Consider the following 14,276-nt stretch of genomic DNA (forward strand, 5'->3'; position numbering starts at 1 on the left):
GTGGGGGGGGGGGGTAAATGTCAGCCGGTGCGTAAGTCTGAAAACCTGACAGCCATCTGTGAGCCAATTGTCTAGAAAGTGTGAGAGCCTCAATGTCTCATAATCCTATGGGTCCCCGAGACCTGTTACCTGTTTTACTTTTTTAACTACCAAAATTTCTGTGTTTACAAAGTACTTTCCAAATTAATTAAGAGTGCCGATGTTCAGTAGAGAAACAATTACTGTTGATTAATTTGATATGATCTCATGAAAAGTTAAACAGTTCCGTCCAGTGTGAGTGGTGAAGATTTTTCTTATTTCAATTTTTCATGCACTTACATGTTTCGGTCTTCAGAGACCATCATCAGACGGACACCTTTACATCAATACGGCTGGAAGTTGCTATTGTAATGTACTCGTATGTTCTGAACTTTAAAATACATACATATACGAGTAATATTAACAATATACAATTGGGTATAATATCTTAACACCGCTCTTTTCCAACCCGCCTTTGCTTGTATCGGCGCAGTCGGAATGGTGCTATCCCTGCTACACCTGTTTCTACCTTAGGACAGTGTATGATGGCTACTGGAAGTTGTTCTCACAGATCAAACTAAGGAAGATCGGTATAGGTACGGGAAAACAGCTGGGTCGGTTCGCATGAGTCTCAGGGTAGCGATGCTGAAGAACGCGTTTTCTGAGAGTTGAGCCAATTGACGTTTATTCACCTGCTAATTCACCACACTGTTAAATTAATGTATTCTTAGCTTTACGTTGCAGCGTTACTATCGGCAGGCTATGTCTCGGAGCGTGCAAGGGTCACGTCCGTTCAGTTCGGGATATTGTGAAAGTCTCTCCTTTTGTGGAATGGCTTGCACCCCCACGCCGGGAATTCGAAAGATGGTGTTGACATATACATTTTCATCCCATCTTCCGTGGGAAGCTTGAACGAGGCAACCCAATCATACTGGCCCTCATTCACAGGCAATTGTAACAAGCTCTGACCTGTCCTTTTAGGCGCGTCCGGTTCCCTGTACCCGAGCTAAATTTATGACTGATCGTAAATGTCATAACTCCGGACTTCTTGGTTCTGCCAGAATCTAGAAATTTTCAACGTAAACACCGTATTGCACGTCCCAGACGGTGAAATACGATATTATAGATCACGATACATTTCCAGTAATATCGAAACATAAGACTTTTGAAATTTAAATTACCGAGAATTAATTAGAAATAAATTTCACGTTCATCTATAGTCATCCAAATAAATAAGGGCTCAGAATGATCAGCGTCAATCTAAAGTTTTTACAACTACAGCGGCTGTTCCAATACATTAAAATATTTGTAAATTGATTTGTTAAGATATAATTGGAATTTATAAACCAAGAAGTTTCGTGCCGTCCCTCTTATTATTCCTCTTGACTAGGGCCGAACGTGTGCCCCCTTGTCGTTCTCGAGAAGAGGGTTCTTTGATATTGTCCTGTCTGTGTTTGTGGCGCGCTGTGTTCCTTTTACTTTTAGTATGATCATTAGCTTAATTTCCTAAAGTAGGGTCAGGCGATCTCCATCCTGCCTGCCTCTCTGTGTGCCCCCTTAATAACTTTTGAATGTCTGACTCAATATTTAACGAAACTGGTATGACAAGTGGACCGAAACCAACGGCGTATTTCCTAAATACCTCATATGAAACTGTCTCTCCCTAAGTGTATTCCTAGTATCGATGCTTAGTATTAAGTATTCTCTTGATCGTAGCACTGAATTTTATGAACCAAAATTACATTCCCCTCACCAAATTCCCGCTTAGGATTTTTTTGAGCTAAATTCTACCGAAGTCCTCGAAGTTCTGTGGGAGTGAAAAGTGTGAGCTGGCGAAGACACGGCAGAACAAATTAAAGTGATACGAACTCTATACTCTGCGTTTGAAGCTGCTCTTTCTGCACAGAATTCTGGAAGGGCTGCTTCTGTAATCTGATTCATATGTTACAACGCAGTGGTTCATCACATGGCTATTTCCTTGCCCATCTTACTAAGACATTTTCTTAATAACTTTCTCAAGGCCCTCACACCTTACAAACGGATGATTCTAGTGGTTCTGGAGTTGCTCCTAGCCAATTTTTCTTATTGTTCATGGTAGTGAGCCATCAGGAGCAAACACTGATAAGATCCCTAATCGAATTACCCGTACTTAGACCAATATCCGTCAAATATTGACTTGTTTTTCTTTTTAAATTTTAATGGACAATTTTTGTCTCCTCACTACATATTACGATATTGATTCATGTCTTACTAGAGGCTCCAGAACGACTCGGAAAGCAGTCCTCACTCCCCTGATACTGCTGCTTCAGAACCCCTCAAGTTGAACACCTGTTGTCTTCATTCCGGCATTTTCATCATTTGCGCACTGAAGTCCATGACAGGCGAGTCCTGACAAGCTCTCAAGTCATTTCTGGCTCTTTCACATACTTCTTACATAAACTGAATTGTTACATTAAACTGCAATCATGTGGACAGAAATATGTTCCTTGTTGACGTGGCTACAGTACCAATAATCCTATCGCCTTCCGCAACCTACTTTATACTGTTAACGTTAAGTTTTGTCTATTGCTCACCGGGGCTTGGAGCTGACCACACACTTCCATCTAATGCCGAGGTCAAGAATAGTGGAGCTCTATCTCCAGTCACTCTTCGTATACATGGAATAGTGTTTAATTAATTAGGCACATGCAAAATTTTACCTCTGTTGTTGTGTGATAAAATTTTTAAGTTCAGAACAAATTTGAACACCCTTACTTTTGTGTTTAAACACTGAAATTATAAGCACTCTTATCAAGAGTAGGTCAAAAATTCGTGGACGCATGAATAACATGAAACTGGATGGTTCATGGACACACAGTTGGAAAAAGCCTGAATTACTTGGAATTTTTCAAGGAAATTGTATCTATGCTCTCCAATGTTTAAGTTCTGAACAGTCTATATTTTGGGCAGTCATGGCCGCGGTGTCAACAATAAATCGACTAATATATTTTTAAACAATACAATCAGCATCATTATATTATTTGCGTGAAATTACTTTGTTAATAAAATGTAATGAAGCATTAACAGATTTTCTCCGGACATTTCCCCAGTTAGTAAGGCAGTGTCTGTATACTGTCCTGAAACTGAAACGATATTGCTGCAAAAAGTTAACTCGACATTCGTTATACGAAAACTCTAAGCTTTGCTTTCTTGTCAATATAATTTCATTCTAACATTCGAGTAAGGCGTTACTCTCTCTGGAATTTTGTACGACTAATACAGTCCCAAGCCGGTCTCGGTAGCCGAGCGGTCTAAGGCGTGCACTGTCTTCGTTCGCTCGGAAGCCAGGATCATGGGTTCGAATCCCACTCAGGGCAAGGATGTTTGTGTGCGTTTTTTTTTTGTGTTTGTGTACAGGTAGAGGTAGAGGCCTTGCGACGAGCTGATCACCCGCCCAAGGAGTCCTACCGTATGTCTAAGATCTAGAAAAACCGAAGTGAACGGAGAAGTTCATGGAGGTAGGCCTAGGCCCACTGGGGCTGTAGTGCCGGGGGGGGGGGGAACACAGTCTCAAGTCCCGTTTACTTCATCAAGCCATTCCATTTGCAGTTTTAGCAATGTGGTATATATAGAGTCTGTATGTATGCAGGGTCCTTTTTTCTAGAGCAGGAGAAAACTTTTAAGCTATTGGGCCAACTCATACGTAAATACAGGAGCCAGGATAACTGAGTAAGTATAGAGACTAAAGTTTGGGCGACCGAGTAATCGATATTCGATTCTCGGCAGAAACAAAAAAGTTTCTGATCCACATAACATCCTGTTCGTCTCTGGGGCCCACCTAGCCTCCTATGCATTGGGTACCGGGAGCTGTTTCTCTTGGGGTAACGTGGGAAGGGCTTGAAGCTGACCACTCACCTCAATCTAGTGCCGAGGATAGGAATAGTGGAGCTAAACCTCCATTCCCATGTGCATTTTAATGACACTTCATGTTGTCCTTCAGTAAACTTTGTAGAGTAATTAGTGGGGCGTTTGACCTCACAAAAAGTTTCGAAGGAGTATCCTACCTCGAAAACTTAACACCCTGGGTAGCAAGAAGTTCGGAAAAGTGTACACTACTTGTATAACCACGACGCAAGTTCTCAGGTAAGTGCAGTAACCGGTAACGAGATAAATCTTTATATTATTGCTATCAGGGCAGGATACAATAAGGTACCATAAGGAACAAATACATTCATATGACACTGTCACTTTCTCTGCTATTACGCCTCAACAACCAGCCTGCAACATGAGATAAGACATTGGGAATAACCGAAGCGATTCCTAAGAACTTTTAACAGCGGAGTGCCCAGAAAGCAAGCACAAAACACAAATTTACCTATGGCTCGGACGACCGTAATTCCTGGAGCTGTAGACAAGGCAGAGCGTATTTACGCCTGTCCCAAAGGAAAATGTTCAATACCGCTTCGTTCCACAGTAAGCTTTAGGTTAGAGGGACCATCCCATTCCGCTAAGGATCACAGTAACGAAGCATAGGCGTGGCTGCAGCAAATAACTTCCATGCAATTCTAAAGATAACAATTTGTTCTCATCTCATTTAAAACGAAGGCAGAATAAATCTTTGGTTATGAAGAGTTAGACCTACATAGAATTTCTTACCCCCGCTCACAAGAAGCTCAAGGCTGAACGTGTGACCTTAACAAGCCTTCACCTGCTTAGAGAGAGACGCTAATCTTACGTTATTTATTACAGAGGCTGTGGGCAGATATCCGAACGTAATATATTCAACAATGTGTGAGTAGCCGGATAGTTTCTTTCAGTCAGCACTGGTGCAGTTCTGCAGCTACGCTACATAACTTGTTGGGACTCTCTGGTCTCGTGTTCTGATGTGCCAAGCATTGAATCTCGGCTGGCTGTGTCCGTGTAAAACCTGTGAAAGTGAAGAAGGTGTATTTGTCCCTGTGCTTCAGTAACTAAGCACCACGCCATCAAGCGAACCGGAGACTGGAAATCTAGTTCAACATTCTTGAACTCGGCACTATATGGAGGCGAGTGACTAGCTTTACGTCTCGGACGCTTTACACCCGACAATACAACCTGCGGTACCCTTCGCATAGGAAAATGGGTTTCCCCAGTGCCTGTTTGGACGCTGTGGAAGGGAGGAAAGTTCTTGCCCATACCGGGAATCATATCCTGGTCTTTTAGCTCACATCCATCCTTGTACCCACTAAGCTACCCCGGGTCATGTAAAATCTCAAATATTTTAAATAATGGACTAAGTTGAAGAAAGTCGTCTTCTGGGTTTAGGCACCGTGTATTCTTCATTTTGGCCAAAACGAAGAATACACGGTGCCTAAACCCGGAAGACGACTTTCTTCATTGTCATCGCCGTGAAAACCTCAAAACTTACAAATGGACTAAGTTATTGGAGCCTTTCATCTTTGTCTTCAGTTTTGAATCGGCACTCCTTTACTTAAGGCCTATAAGCCTAGGGCGAGAATTGTGGGCTTTCGGATCCCGAACTTTTCTTTCTGTCATCTACTGAAACTATAACAGTTTAGCGATGTTATACAAACTTAACTACACAGATCTGTATTTAGTATCTCAGGCCAGTCCTCCACAATTAAGGATTACTAATGGATAAGTTGGAAAGGTACAAATCATAGATACTGATGAAATTTCGATAAATTTTCAAAATAGTCCGTGAAAATTTACGTTCCGAAATCCCTAAAATGATCAGTTATACTTGGAAGAAGAAGAAGTGGAAGGGATCTATACCAATTTATAAGAATCATGACACAACTGACCATATTAATTATTGAGACCTCTCACGCTTGTCCACTCCAAACATAATTTCATTCATTATTATCCAATTAAATTTAACTCCATATGAAAACGAAATTACTGGGGTGGTCACCCTGATTTTGGCGCAATAGATCAGTTACTGATAAGACTTTGCACGTTCAGCAGAAACTGAGAGAAATAGCAGCACAGTGGTACAGAACATATCCTGTGTATAGACTTCAAGAAAACCTATGATTCGCTTATGAGAAAATTATTGTATAGTATTCGCATTGAATTTTGGGTACCCATGAAACTAGTTAGGCTTATTAACATGTGCCCTCATTGATAAACTTTTTTCTGATACATTTCCTGTTCAGAATGCTTTGAAAGAACGAGGTGCGTTATCGCAACTGAGTTTCAACTTCACTTTAGAATACGTCATTAGGAAATTCCAAGGAAATCCGAGTATAGCGCAGAATACCAGAAAGAGGTACACCGAAGCTATATTAGAAGCTAGCGAAACGTTTAGTACAGAAACAAGTGCAGAGAAGTTTAAGTATATGTGTCAATATCAGAATACAAGACAAATTCTTAACATAAATAGAGTTAACAATTGCTCCGATATGTTTAATTTATTTGGGAGCAAATGTAACAAATCAAAACTGTATTCTTAAGCAAATAAAGAGCATATTACATTTTGCGAATGCCTACTTGTCTTATATGCAGAAACGTGAAGTTTGCCTGATTCTGCATGGGTGTGGAACTTGGTCTCTAATAGTAATGGATGACTATGGAGTGAGGGTGCGGCTCACGGTAGCCGAGCGGTCTAAGGCATGCACTGTCTTCGCTCGCTCGGAAGCCGGGATCGTGGGTTCGGATCCCTCTCAGGGCATGGATGTTTGTGTGCGTTTTTCTGTGTTTGTGTACAGGTAGAGGCCTTGCGACGAGCTGATCACCCGCCCAAGGAGTCCTACAGAATGTGTAAGATCTAGTAAACCGAAATGAAACGGAGAGTTTCGTGGAGGTAGACCTAGGCCCAAATTTGGGCTGTAGCGCCAAGGGAGGAGATAGAGTGAGTGTGATTGAGAATAGGGTGCTCATTAGAACTTTTAGACATGAGAGGGAGGGAGTAACAGGAAATCAGAGAAAACTATTATGTGGAGCTTCACAAATTTGTATTCCTTACCAAACATTTTCAAGGCGATGAAATTAATAAGAACGGGATTGTGAAACGGTGCAGCAGCTCGGAGAGAGAAGACAAATCCATGCAGAATTTGGGCACAAAAACGTGAAGGAAGGAGAATCTTTGGCAGAATAATGCGTAAGTGGGGATAATATTAAAAGGGGTCTTAAGGAATTAGGATGCGTAACTTGCATTGAATTCATATGGCTCAGAATAGGGAATATTAGCAGGGTCTTACCAACACGACGACGAACTCAAAGCTTCAAGTTCCACAATGTGTGGACGTTGTATTGAGTAGTTTAGGAAGGCCGCCAAAATTTGGTAATTTAATAGATACTTTCTATTTCTGGTTTATTTTATAGCTCAGAGAACATCGTAACCTAAATGAGCTTCGATGACTTTCCAGCAGTTCGTATGTAAGGACAACTCAGTTTTCGTAAGTAGAGCAACTCACTTTACGATCTGCTGGAATCCAATTTCTGGTCGTCGTTAAATATGTGTCCATTCGAAAAAGATAAATAATTAAAACAGTCCAATTAAATTCATTGACATATTCCAGTAATTTTTTCCCCCTTGGCACTACAGCCCCAGTGGGCCTAGGCCTACCTCCATGAACTTCCCCGTTCACTTCGGTTTTTCTAGATCTTACACATTCGGTAGGGCTCCTTGGGCGGGTGATCAGCTCGTCGCAAGGCCTCTACCTGTACACAAACACAGAAAAACGCACACACACAAACTAATCATCCATGCCCTGAGTGCGATTCTAATCCACGATCCCGGTTTCCAAGCAAGCGAAGATAGTAAATGCCTTAGACCGCTCGGCTACCGTGACCGGCACTTCATAACTTTTTTTCCCCTTGGCACTACAGCCCCAGTGGGCCTAGGCCTACCTCCATAAACTTCTCCGTTCACTTCGGTTTGTCTAGACCTTACACATTCGGTACGACTCGTTGGGAGAGTGATCAGCTCGTCGCACGGCCTCTACCTGTATACAAACACCGAAAAACGCACACACACAAACTAAACATCCATGCCCTGGGTGGGATTCGAACCCACGATCCCGGTTTCCAAGTGAGCGAAGACAGTACATGCCTTAGACCTCTCGGCTACTGTGACCGGCTACAAATGTCTATTAGAAAGGCAGTCTGTTGCAGCTACTCACGCTGGTTCGCTCGCAGATTTCTTCTTCTTTTCTTCCCTGAAGATGGAGGCGATATGTTCCTCCGTAACGTCAGTTAACACAATATATACACGGCGCCGCATCGCAGAAGACTGCTTTCTTCATATTTTTGTGTGTTCTTTGCACTTCATGATGGCTAGTACAGTAGTAAGCATAGGGATGTCTTGAATTTTCGAGCTGAAGAAAAGAAAAATGTCCAATTTACATTCGAATATTTATTTTTCAGTCATTGGTGACGCTATCAGAAATCGGCTTGGCACAAAATCTCTCTCTACTTCCTTCTGCTCACCCTGTGCTTCATCTGTGTCCACACGCGACGTTGAGACTTCTCTGTTTTGACCAGCAATTGATGCCAGTACTGGCCATGGCAATTTGCGAAGCTGAACAGACAAGATAAAATAGTTGTTATACATTTCGGTTAGAGTTTAAGAATTGCCTCATCAGCGAAACTTCTCGTTCTCCGATTCCTTAAATTTTTCGAAATTCGTCGCTTCGGTCTTGTTTTCGCTCGCTCACTCACTCACCGATGGAGCCGAGCCCTTCTTGAGAAGCTGCCAATTGTGTACCTACTAAAGAACTTCCCAGCATTTTATGGAACGTGAAGTTTCATTATCGTGTTCACAAGAGCCCTCCACTGGTCCCTATCCTGAGCCAGATCAATCCAACCTATATCATCCTATCCTACGTCTCTAAGATCCAGTTTAATATTGTCCACTTCCGTCTCTTCATCAAGTGAATTAAATCATTTTCGCAACTTTCTGCTGATTAAACAGGTCATATTCGCCCTAATGTTCTCACTTTCTCTCCAGAAGAAACACTAAATGGATTTCGACAAAATTTAACATAAAGATTTGTATACTTCTATCAGTTCCTGGAGGAATTATGTTTTAGTCCATAACAATGAAGCTTCAAAGCATTTCAAGCCTTTTATCACAAAGTTTCTCAGAAATGGCACGCCTTGCAAATTATTTGACACACATTTCATTTGTGTATTTCAATATGCTGGTTACGCAAGGCTGCAAGAAATGAAAGATGTGAGTAGATCGTCTGCTTTGTCAGCAACATACCCAATGCTACCACTGCAATTTGTATGCTGTTGATTGGCTCCTTGTTTGAAATCAAGACGTCACATCTGCAAGTAGGACATGTCTTTAGGAACGCTTATGTTCCTTTCGAAATGCCTATTAAAATCACCCTTACTGCTCGTCTGTACGAACGGACACGAGAACCGCAAAATGCATTTTAATGACGATAACTTGAAATTATTTTACCAATTCCAGTTTTGGATAAAATCGGACATCTGCAAAGGAAACTTTACTTAAAGCCCAACACTCATTTCTAAACACATCTTGGGTGCAATTCGCGCCTAACTTGTTAAATATTTAAATATTTGGAGCTGTAGAGAAGAATAAGCAGTACGTTTTACGTCCGGTATATTTTCGTTTCGCCGGTCAAGGTAGCCCAGCGGTCTAAGGCATGCAGTGTCTTTGCTCGCTTGGAAACCGGGATCTTTGGTTCGAATCCCACTCAGGGCATGGATGTTTGTGTGAGTTTTTCTGTGTTTGTGTACAGGTAGAGGCGTTGCGACGAGCTGATCACTCGCCCAAGGAGTCTTGCCGAATGTGTAAGATCTAGAAAAACCGAAGTGAACGGAGAAGTTCATGGAGGTAGGCCTAGACCCACTGGGGCTGTAGTGCCAAGGAAAAAAAATCGTTTCATATGTATTTCAGTTTTTGAAATAATTAAACAAAATGAGCTGCTAAAGGAAAAGTTACCCTCATGCTTAATTAATTAAGCACCAGGCCATGAAGAATGATGGGAAAGTGGAGGTATAGTTTGACCATTCTGGATCTCGGCACTAGTTGAAGGTGAGTGGTGGGCTTCAAACCCCGCCCACTCAATCCCCGGTATCCATTGGACTGCATGCTTGGTGCGCTAATGAGTCAGTCTGAACGCTGTGGAGAAGAGAAAAATATCTTAGCCCTTTTGAGAATCGAAGCCCCATTCTTCAGCGGGCCAGGCCGTTCCGTATACTCATAGACTGTGTTATCTTGGCCGTACAAATACAGCGCGCAAACGCTCCAGAACTATGCGTACATTTCGTAACTTATTAAAATACAGGCCTCAGCAAGACAAACTGTAGTAGTCCTGGCACGGGCATTCTATTAGGACGCACTTCTTGGGGAATCGGGCGAAGTTCGTTTTGATCCTCGTGTAAAACGTAGGATTAATGCTGATCGGTATGGATATTGAACCCCTGGAGTAATGTTGGTGTCCGTACTCCTTGGCACACTTCACTGACAACTGCATTCACAGATCTGGCGGCCACTGAGGCGAATCTCTGTGTTCATGTTCGGTACTGAGGAAGTAGAACGAATGAAGTCACTTCCCAAGAAGAACCTAGTTCACAGCGAACCGGTTTCACTTGCTCCGTGGACAATGGAAAGAAACTTACCCATAGGGTGTCGAATATTGAGTGTCATATTTGAGGTTCGCAGAGCGGAGGTTGTGAACATTTTGCCTTGTAGTCCAATGAAATGAGGTGGGCAGGGCATGAAGCACGAATTGGGAGACGAGGAATTCATATAGGATATCGGTGGGAAAGCCAGAAGGAAGGAGACCACTGGGAAGACCAAGGCGTAGGCGGGTGGACAATATTAAAATGGATCTTAGAGAGATAGGATGGAATGGTATGGATTGGATTGATCTGGCTCAGGATAGTGACCAGTGGAGGGCACTTGTGAACACGGTAATGAACCTTCGGATTCTATAAAATGCTCGGAAATTCTTGAGTAGTTGCGTATTTGGCTTCTCCTCAAGAAGGGCTCAGCTCCATAAGTAAGTAAGTGAGTTAGTCCAATGATAATCAATTTAAGTTTTTGTGGATAATCGCGGCTCAATCTTCAGGACTAAAGAGTAACCGAACTTGCTTCCTGCTTCATGCCGGTTTCCTGCTTGAGTTACACTACAGTCCTGAAGATGGAAGCGACAAGTTCCTCCGAAACGTCAGTCGACTTTCACAGCACTGCACGGAGTTATATCCTAGAAGCAAAAAAAAAAAAAACAACTCTTTGTGGAGTGTCAAGTTTATACGAGTATTTCACCCCCGGCATATGCACTGTGAGAGAACTTCGCTGATGTCAGAAGCCGTTGCATATTATAAACACTTTTCCTGTGAAACACACGCAGCATTAGACAATGCGTCAGACCAATTACTCATGCAATTGCAATATATCCAATTGCACCGAACTACGTCTGTCACTGTTAGATTCTACTAGAATTTTACACTTCATAAAATTAGGTATCATCATCATTATCGGCAGTTGAGAGGGTTCAGTCAGCATAGTGACTGGATTAGGGCTTGGAAGACTAAGGAATCGTGGTTCGATACCCGTCAGTAGCAATATAAATATTTTCTCCCTATTATCCGGACCAGCTATGGGGCCAAGACTATATCCCACTGATATGTTGGGATTTTGGACTTTATCCATCGTCCTGGTTTTTAAGATAACAAATAAAAACACGACGTTTCGGAAACTGGATCTGTTTCCATCCTCAGGTGAAGGAAACCACCTATTCAGTTGGGTCCCCTAGAAAGAGCTAGCCTCAATCACTGGACTATATCATTTATAAAGAATACCTGGAGTAAAGCGGCCGGAGTGTGAAGCTAATGACTCACCTCCATCTACTATCGCGATAAGAACGTGTGAATTTATAGCCCCCACCCCCACATGTCTTCGTGGCTTGACGTTTACGTGCAAGGACATGTTGGTTGTTGTTGTAACTTGCCATTCCATTAACTGAGGCTTGTATTCACATATCAGTCTACCTATGCAAAGTACTAATTAGCAGATAACGCTATTTAACAAACACAGAGAACTGCGTATTCTGAATAGAACTTCTAGTGCCCTTCCTGAGACACTCCAATTGAAAGCGGTTAACAGTCCCTTAAAGTAGGCCACGCCAGAGTGTTTCCATATATTTACCAATTCAGGCCATCTTCGACATTTCGCCTCATAAGAATGACCAATAACATTTTATTCACTGAGAAATAAATAACCGAGATAGCTGAAAGAACATCTTCTACACCTACGAATCAATCAGTGATCGAGGTGAGAAAGTCTTTTTTTTTATTGCTAGTGGGGTGGGACTAAGTCCCTTGTACTGCGGCCACTTCTGGCATATTGTACCAGCCCCAGATGATAGGTGAGGGTGATTGTGGAGCAATTGGTGGAATGAAGATTGACAGGGGAAACCGAAGTACAATACTCAGAGAAAACCTGACCCAGCGCCACTTTGTCCACCACAAATCCCACTTGACTAGATCCGGGATCGAACCCGGGCCGCCAACTACAACAAAATGGAAGGCCAGCTTTATAATGCGGGACATTGCAATATGTAATTCTGATGACACGTGCTGAGAGACATCCATAAATAGGCTATTCACAATATGGACGCCAGTAACCTGGATAAGCGAAGTGCGTTCTTCGATGTTAGACGTACCTTCATTTGGTTGGGGGAAAGGGGGGAAGACAGCTTGGAGGGGCGACACGAATCAGCTGACACAAACACAGAGGCACAAAATTATTTCTTTCTTCTGAAAATGAGGCAGCCAGTCAGTCAGTGACCGGTGCGGGCAGTGCAGGGACGCTTAGGAGGACACGTTCCTGGTAAGTAGCGTCAACCTAATCCATAGATGTGGAAGCCATTAGAGTTCTTCTGAACCGGTAGTTACAGTTTCTGTGTGGATGAAACTGTCACGTGGTCCATAGATGACCGAGTTTTGGTGACCTAACGGGCACACGATTTCATTCCGTTGAGTGAACACGGGACACTGTGTTACGGTCCATCTCAGATGGGAGTAAAAATGTCTCAACACAAATGCTACACCTCCCATTGTTATGGAATGAAAGCTATTCATTTTGTGAGAAGGTGAACTGGAATTTTGGTGGTCCCTCTCTCTGTAACGTAAAATACATAAATTTAAGTCTCAAGTAGGAATTATTTTAGTCTTCTAATGGAATAACATTTATTCATTTTGTGAGAAGGCGAGCTGGAATTTTGGCAGGCTCTGTATCTGTAACATCCTTTCTTTCGATGATCTCCGTTCCTGTGTTTCCGTGTGACTGCTAGGCGCGAATATTGTCACTCTGTTGTCGATCTAACTGCCTCGGAGAGAAGAATCAGTTGACATCAAATGTCTAAATGTATACAAAGGTAGCAAAACGTTTACTAAGTGACTGGAGTTCAAGCCCAGGCATTTGCAAATGATATTAGACGTAACACTATTTAGTTCGCAATACGGTTTATCGTAGGGACGTGAGATGTGTCTTCGTTCAATAAATCCAAACCAAAAATGAAAGTAGGTAAAATTTATTACAACGTCTGAGTACTTTTATAACAAGAAATCTCACGTCTGCGCATTTAATAGTTCAGGACCAATGTCAAATCTTCCGTGAGAGAAAAGCTGCATGCATGAAATGAAGACAACTCCATAAAATCACCCTAAGATTTCAACCGAAACCACATATTTCCTACCTCCGTGTAGACTTTCTTTATATGTATCACCAAGTCGTGCTGTCCTCCATCCAGTGGTCAGAGTTCGATACCAGATGCTTCGGCAGGTCAACATCTGTGCAATCTATACAGACTTCCAAACGGCGACCCGGGTTCGAGCTCGGGTGAGGTCATGTGTGATTTGTGGTGCAAAAAGTGGAGTTGGGGTAGGTTTTCTCCGAATACTTCGGTTTCCCCTGCCAATGTTCATTCCATCATTTACTCCATAATCACTATCATCCATCATTTAGGGCTGGTACAACAGGCCAATAGTGGCCGCAGTACCAAGTGGACTCAGTCTCAACTCACTAAGAATAACAAAAAAATAACAATAGCCTTTCAAAAATAAGATACGGTTTGGATTACAATAGGAATTCGAAATTTAAAAGACTTGTTTCAAATAATATTGTGTTAATACGCTATACAGAGTGTTTCACGACTTTAGGGCATAACTGCAGGAGGTGATTTCCTAGGTCTTTGTGATCAAAAAAGTTATATAAACATGTGTCCGATTTTGGACCGTTACGGAGTTATGACCGTTTTCTCATTCCCGTACACGCCCTCGTGTGAACCGCGTCT

At 42.4% G+C, this 14,276-nt stretch overlaps 1 protein-coding gene across 1 annotated transcript in view; it reads left to right on the forward strand.

Annotated features, from left to right (window-relative positions):
- Positions 1–12,720: 12,720 nt before the first annotated feature.
- The window catches only part of LOC111870253 (elongation of very long chain fatty acids protein AAEL008004), a 25,495-nt gene continuing 23,939 nt past the window's right edge, over positions 12,721–14,276 (forward strand). Inside the window, exon 1 of the mRNA XM_023862370.2 lies at positions 12,721–12,811. The gene's annotated coding sequence lies outside the window, so the exon portion shown is untranslated. The remainder of the gene's footprint in view (positions 12,812–14,276) is intronic.

This window comes from Cryptotermes secundus, unplaced genomic scaffold (genome assembly GCF_002891405.2).
Source record: "Cryptotermes secundus unplaced genomic scaffold, Csec_1.0 scaffold75, whole genome shotgun sequence".
NCBI lineage: Eukaryota > Metazoa > Arthropoda > Insecta > Blattodea > Kalotermitidae > Cryptotermes > Cryptotermes secundus.